The 7,770-nt window shown below is 46.3% G+C and overlaps 2 non-coding genes across 2 annotated transcripts; both read left to right on the top strand.

The window, feature by feature from the left end:
• Positions 1-1,534: 1,534 nt before the first annotated feature.
• Positions 1,535-1,725, top strand: LOC147270000 (U2 spliceosomal RNA). The gene has a single exon (XR_015117055.1). It is a non-coding gene; the product is annotated as a U2 spliceosomal RNA (small nuclear RNA).
• Positions 1,726-2,501: 776 nt separating this feature from the next.
• Positions 2,502-2,665, top strand: LOC147270001 (U1 spliceosomal RNA). The gene has a single exon (XR_015116680.1). It is a non-coding gene; the product is annotated as a U1 spliceosomal RNA (small nuclear RNA).
• Positions 2,666-7,770: the final 5,105 nt, after the last annotated feature.

A 7,770-nucleotide genomic window follows, 5' to 3' on the forward strand; every position in this document is an offset into this window, starting at 1 on the left:
AATTCTTACGACATTATTGTAATCATCATATTGAGGTTTTTCGCAACTCTCACAACATTACCATCAGCATCATTCTTTAATTAACAATTCTTCCTACATCACTGTAGCATCATTTTGAGTTTATTAGCAATCTTTACGACCTCACTGTAGCATCATTTTGAGGTTCGTAGCAACTATTACTACAATAATGTCAGTATTATTTTGACTTTATTAGCAATTCTTACGACATCACATTCGCATTATTTTGAGTTTTTTTAGCAACTCTTACTAGATTACCGTCAGCATCATTTTGAGTTCATTTGCAATTCTTCTGACATCACTGTCGCATCATTTTGAGTTCATTAGCAATTCTTACGACATCACTGTCGCATCATTTTGAGGTTATTAGCAACTATTACTACATTACTGTCAGCATCACTGATTTTATTAGCAACTATCACCACGTTACTGTTAGCATCGTTTTGAGTTCAATAGCAATTCTTACGACATCACTGTCATCATCATTTTTAGGTTACTCGCAGCTCTAACCACATGACTGTCAGCATCACTTCGAGGTTATTCGAAACTTTCACTACATTACTGTTAGTATCATTTTGAGTTTATTAGCAATTCTTACGACATCACTGTCGCATCATTTTGAGATCATTATCAATTCTTACGACATCACTGTCGCATTATTTTGAGTTTCGTAGCAACTCTTACTACATGACTGTCAGCATTACTTTGAGGTTATTCGAAACTTTCACAACATTACTTTTAGCATCATTTTGAGTTCATTAGCAATTCTAATGCGGTTCGAGGCCACGCTGGTTCCCCGAGCGAGAAGGTGAGCCTTGAAAACGGCATCGGCCGAGCTTCCCGGGCTTTGGATACCCTTGTGAATTCCCCAAATGTGGGAATCTCAACTGCATAATTTCTGTCAGTGGGGGACTGCGTCCGCGCTCTCCCCTGTGATCGTGTGAAAAAACGAAAGAAAGAAAGAAAGGCCGACGACGGCGGCAACAACAACGGTGACTGCCTGTCCCGGCCAGTTGGCGGTCTCCTCTTATGCTGACCAGCCTGAGGAGACCGCGGAGGACGTAGCCTCGATGAGCTCCCAGTATCTCTCACACCTTCCAGCCCTAAATGAAGAGGGCAGGGTTTCTGCCACATTTAGTTGAGGGTCATGGTGTCCGACAAGCCCTGGGCTCAGGACAATACATCCACGGCTCGTCTTCGCAGTAAGTGGAATGATACCAGAGAATTCATGCATGGGAGGAGATCAACTTGGAAAACCCCGAGTCCAGGATGAGTCGCTGGCTTGTGGCTTTGAACACTGCTTTGTTTTACTTTGAGTCGCCCCACTAGCATAGCAGGGTGAAGGCACCGATTGCCTTTGCTTTGGATAGCAGTGGGGACAACCAGTGTGCCAGATGTAGTGTTTATGGCACTGCATTTTGTGTCGCCACCCAAAATGTTGCAGTTCCTGCCCACAGCCGCGGCCGGGATTGGCTGTACCGGGGGTGCTGGCTCTCACGTCGGGTGGCTGACAGGCATCGCTTCTCGGCCTTTTGGCTAAGATCAAGTGTAGTATCTGTTCTTATCAGTTTAATATCTGGTACGTTCCCTATCCGGGAACCATATATTAAATTGCTTTTTGGAACAGGGAGATGGAACGGGAGCTTGCTCCGTCCTTTCCACGCATCAACCTGGTGTTGCAGTATTTCCAGGAGTGGTGCAATGCCCCGCATTTCTTGTCGGAAATAAAACAAGCCTCCGCCAGGCACTCGCTCACCTGCTCCACCCAAAACCGGACCAGGGTTCTCCTCCTGCCCTGCAGCTTTTTCTCAACCTGCGGCCGCAATGGCCTTCCAGGAACAGTGCGGGCCCCTCCCCTTTTGTCAGGAGCAAATCCCGTGCTCTTCAGGCCAACTCTCGAGTGCTGCACATGAGGCCGGGGCTGGATTTCCGCCCGCGCTGCCGCTGGGCGTCAAGTTGTGGCTCCGTTTGCACTCCAGATAAGGATGGAGGTCCGCTGACGGCACTGCTCTCGGAGCCTTTCCCAAAAGGCTTTGGAATGCACTCTGAAAGACCTGAACCTTCAATGTGCGTGTTTTGCCCAGAGATGGGTTGTGAACTTGATGTTGAAATGTGAAACCCCAGCTTGCTGCCTTCAGTCTTTCGGAATTGGGCCGCTTGCGTTGACAGCTCTCATGGTCGCGACGCTCCATCCAAGGGTGAAAGCGGACGGAGATTGTTTTTTTTTACTGCGGGGCACGATGCGTGCGGTTAGAGGCCACGCTGGTGCCCCCAGCGAGAAGGTCAGCCTTGAAAACGGCATCGGTCGAGCTTCCCGGGCTTGGGATATCCGACATCTGGCATCGTTGTGAGAAACAAAGGGGGCTGCGCACGCAACAGATTGGCACAAGGTAGGAAAGATCAGGCGCTGTGTCGGCCTCCCTGCCTGTCAGTCAGAAGGCTGTGTCCCTGGAGCTCATGTCTGTTCCTAAGCTCAGCGAGTCATACTTACCTGGCAGGGGAGATACCATGATCAGCAAGGTGGTTCTCCCCGGGTGAGGCTCAGCCATTGCACTGGGGCTGTGCTGACCCTGGTGAATTCCCCAAATGTGGGAATCTCAACTGCATAATTTCTGTCAGTGGGGGACTGCGTCCGCGCTCTCCCCTGTGATCGTGTGAAAAAACGAAAGAAAGAAAGAAAGGCCGACGACGGCAGCAACAACAACGGTGACTGCCTGTCCCGGCCAGTTGGCAGTCTCCTCTTGTGCTGGCCAGCCTGAGGAGACCGCGGAGGACGTAGCCTCGATGAGCTCCCAGTATCTCTCACACCTTCCAGCCCTAAATGAAGAGGGCAGGGTTTCTGCCACATTTAGTTGAGGGTCATGGTATCTGACAAGCCCTGGGCTCAGGACAATACATCCACGGCTCGTCTTCGCAGTAAGTGGAATGATACCAGAGAATTCATGCGTGGGAGGAGATCAACTTGGAAAACCCGGACTCTCAATTCTTACGACATCACTGTCGCATCATTTTGAGATCATTAGCAATTCTTCTTACATCACTGTCGCATTATTTTTAGTTTCATAGCAACTCTTACTACATTACTGTGTCATTATTTTAAGGTTTGTAGCAACTCTTAATAAATTACTGTCAGCATCACTTTGAGTTTATTAGCAACTATCACTGCATTACTGTCAGCATCATTCTTGAATTCATTAACAATTCTTCCGGCATCACTGTTAGCATCATTTTGAGATCATTAGCAATTCTTACGACATCACTGTAGCATTATTTTGAGGTTAGTAGCAACTCTTACTACATGACTGTCAGCTTCACTTTGAGGTTATTCGAAACACTTACTACGTTACTGTAAGCATCACTGAGTTTATTAGCAACTATCACTACATGACTGTCAGCATCATTTTGAGTTTATTAGCAATTCTTATGACATCAGTGTAGCATCATTTTAACGTTAGTTTCAACTCTTCCTACATTACCGTCAGCATCATTCTTAGTTTTTTAGCATCTCTTACTACATCACTGTAGCATCATTTTGACTTCATTACCAACTCTTCTGACATCACTGTCGCATTATTTTGAGTTTAGTAGCAACTCTTACTACATGACTGTCAGCATCATTTTGAGGGAGTTCGAAACACTTACTACATTATTGTAAGTATCACTGAGTTTATTAGCAACTATCACTACATTACTGTTAGCATCATTTTGAGTTCATTAGCAATTCTTCTAAAATCACTGTCGCATTATTTTGAGGTTATTAGCAACTCTTAATACATTACTGTCCGCATCATTTTTAGGTTACTCGAAACTCTAACCACATGACTGTCAGCATCACTTTGAGGTTATTCGAAACTTTCACTAAATTACTGTTAGCATCATTTTGAATTTATTAGCAGCTTTTACTAGATTACCGTCGCATCATTTTGAGATCATGAGGAATTCTTCCGACATCACAGTCGCATTATTTTGTGGTTTTTAGCAACTCTGACTACATGACTGTCAGCATCATTTTGAGGTTGTTCGAAACACTTACTACATGACTGTAAGCATCACTGAGTTTATTAGCAACTATCACTACATTACTGTTTGCATCGTTTTGAGTTTATTAGCAATTCTTACGACATCACTGTCGCATCATTTTGAGATCATTAGCAATTCTTCTGAAATCACTGTCGCATTACTTTGAGGTTAATCGAAACTCTAACCACATGACTGTCAGCATCACTTAGTTTATTAGCAACTATCACTACATTACTGTTAGCATCATTTTGAGTTCATCAGCAATGTGGGGCTTTGATTGGGAATTGTAAGAAAAATCACTGAATGAACAACACAAACACAGACTGTGTCTGAAATTCCACACCTGCACCCGACTCAGAATGAAAAACCAGTGTGGACTCAATTGTATCCACTGTCAATCCTGATTCTGGAGAAATTTCTTTGTGTGTTTTGATGGACGCGAGCCAAGCAGAAATTTCCCACAATGCAATAGGGCGGCGTTTGGTCAGTGTTGAGCAGGCGTCAGTCTGACAATGATGTCATATTATTGTGTCATCACCTGACCAGACCCAAAAGTAGGCTCAGGTATCAGTTTCTTCTCAATGCTAATGTCTGCTAGCTTAGTCTGCTACTTTGATGGCTCTGCCTGCTCAAAGGTCCAGACCCCTGGATGTGGTGGTTCCTACCTGAACGTAGATTCTGTCAGCTCATGTTGTTAAATCAACTCACCAGGAACACCAGTAGATTTCAACGGACTGACAATGAGTCTCATTGAATGGGTGTCTCGTCCAACGAGAAACAATCAGTCTCAGGTTGAAGCTCATCAATGAGTTCTTGTGGATCAGTGGCTTGCATGAATGAATGAGTTGGAAGACTTCTTGGAAATTAAAGAGGATTTAATACAATTAAGAAAACCCTTAAGACAGAGTGATAATTCCAGCAGAGTAATTAAGGCCCATATTGAGTAGCAGGTATGAATTAGCCTGGATTTATCTGAGCTTCAAGTAGACGGCTAAGAGGCAGGTGGAAAGGTGTGTAGGATGAACGATAGTGACCTCCAACCAAATGAAGAGGACTGAGTGGAGGCTGACCAGCTCTACGGAGTCAGGCGGAGTTTGGCAGCGAGACAGGAGTCCAGGCCTGAATCGGTGAAAACCAACGTAACCGGCTGACGTTCTCAGCTGGATTCTCCCATCGATGTACGACGCCTCTCCAACGAACTGGTGGGAGGACGGCCTCCAAAGCCTCCACCTCGTCGACCGTGGCTCCCGCTGAGATTCGCTCGATGAAGAAGGGAAGCGCGTTGATGGGCTACCCTCTGGTCTCAGGCTGCTGGCTGCCTGGACTAAGCTGCTCTTCTCCGACACAAAGGTGGCTTCTCTCTCTTCAAGGCTCACAGGAGGTCAAGAGTGTAGCGACCGTGAGCCGAGATCGATGATGAATTACAAAAACAGAAAATCAAAAAAATAAATTTGTGGAATAGAAAAGAAAAGGGGAGGAGCCGGACCAGCTGCTCTAGGAGCTCACACACAAAGGGCAGAAACAAGAAGCACTGAAGAGAGCGCCAGCAGTGGATGGTGCCACCACTGTTACAGTAAACTGGTCCGCCTCAGAGCAGTGACCTTTGACCTGTGAGGGGTTGTTGGCCAATCAGCACACTTTGCTGTCTTCAGTCCTTCTCAGATATCAACAAATGAAGCTGGTTGAACAGACAGCAATCATCATCACTCAGAGACATCACCTGGAGAGGAAGACTGCTCCGAGTTCTGACAATGACAGTGAAGAGGCAAGGAGAGCTGGACAACCACAGACAGTGAAACATTCGGAACATCATGTTGATACACGCGTGTGTGCGTGTGTGTGTGTGTGTGTGTGTGTGTGTGTTCGTGTGTGTCAGAATCGGAATCAGAATCTTTTATTTTCGTTGTACGGGGGGGGGGGGGGTACAATGACAATAGTGAGATAGAGCGCTCTTCCAGAGCCACTGTGCACCACAGAATGCAGATACAAAGAAAAGATAGAAAAGATAAAAGCAAGATAAAAGACACTGTTAGAACAGAAAGATCCATCAACCCACCAACCAGAGGTGTGTCTGGTACAGATGTGGAATTATTGGCTCACACAATGTTGAGGCAACTGGAAGAAGTCAAACAAAAAAGGCTGGTGTGATCCAGACCTTCATCAAAAATGGTCCTGGAGAACTGTTCAATGTGTCAGGACTTCAGAAGCTCCAATCCTCTCTAAGGTCCAGTGAGAGTGGAAGAGATTATAAATGAGAGAAGCAGGGCCCTCACTCAGAACTGAACCAGCTCAGTTGGGAGAGCCTTAGACTGAAGATCTAAAGGTCCCTGGTCCGATCCCAGGTTTCAGCAGAGGAGCAGCATTGACTTTACTTTCCAGTGGAGGAACTGCAGACATGAAGGAAACTAACATCTTGTCCTGTGCATTCTTGTGACATTCAGGACATTTTGGAGCCTCTTGTTGGATTTTGCCACAGAGAATCAGAGCCAATCAAAAGCATGGTGGACTTCAACATGGAGGACTGAACAAGTCAAGAAAGCATCAGTTTGACCTTCACAGGTGTTTCTGTTCCTGTCTCAATGCTGTAGAAAGAGCCTGAGGAGCTCAGACGGTAGAGCATCAGACTTTTAATGTGAGGGTCCAGGGTTCAAGTCCCTGTTCAGGTGCTGTGGAGGTTCCAGTGTTTGACAACATGGTACTAGATGAAGTTTAGTGTTGAACAAACTGTCATCATCAAAAGTAGAAGTGTTCTTGTCTTGCCACTGTGAGACAGTCGCTAGAAAAGTGACCAACAATAATTTCATGTGGCATGAAATTAACAAAAGACCTACATTGATGGTCGAGGGGGCTGGAGCCTATCCCAGCATCTATGGGCCAGAGGTGGGGTTCACCCTGGACAGGTCACCAGTCCATCACAGGGTCAGCATACAGAGACGAACAACCATTCACACTCACATTCATACCTACGGTCAATTTAGAGTATCAATCAGCCTCGTCCCCAATTACACGTCTTTGGACGGTGGGAAGAAGCTGGAGTACCTGGAAAGAACCCATGCATTCATGGGGAGAACATGCAGGCTCTACACAGAAAGATTCTGCACCCGAGCCTGGACTCAAACCCAGAACCTTCTTGCTGTGAGGCCACAGTGCTCACCACTGCACCATCATGCTGCCATGCTCTCTTCTACTTTCCTCAATTGTCTTTCTTTCATGTCCTCCTGAGATCAAAGACAGAATTCTAGCTACTGTCAAAGCCCTGATGACATCATCATTCATATCTGACCATTACAGCTCACTACATTAGCGACTGGATCCTCGCATGCCATGTTCTTCAAACCAGAGCCGTGGAAACCAGCCACACAGCGAGAAAACTCAGCAGCAAATATTGTCCACGCTGCGGAGATGACTGGCTTGTTGCACATTGGTTGCTTTGCACACCTTCTTAATTTAAGTCCCTACAGCTGCACGCTTGCTCGGCAGAGTCAGACGCATCGCTGCATTTTTTCATCGTAGCTCTACGGCGAGCCACATCCTCAGTGAGAAGCAAAGGGTGCTGGAGCTTCCTGAGCACAAGATGGTGATTGACGTGGTGACACGTTGGAATAGCTCACTGGAGATGCTGGACCGTTTCCTCCAGCAGCAACCAGCCATCTCAGCAGCTCTGCTGTCACCTGAAGTACGCAGAAACGAGAAAGATGTCTGCACGTTGACAGAAGTGGACGTAAGAGTAGC

This window comes from Aulostomus chinensis, chromosome 1 (assembly GCF_037954235.1).
Source record: "Aulostomus chinensis isolate RoL2024-O1b breed Wild chromosome 1, RoL_Achi_v1.0, whole genome shotgun sequence".
Classification (NCBI taxonomy): domain Eukaryota; kingdom Metazoa; phylum Chordata; class Actinopteri; order Syngnathiformes; family Aulostomidae; genus Aulostomus; species Aulostomus chinensis.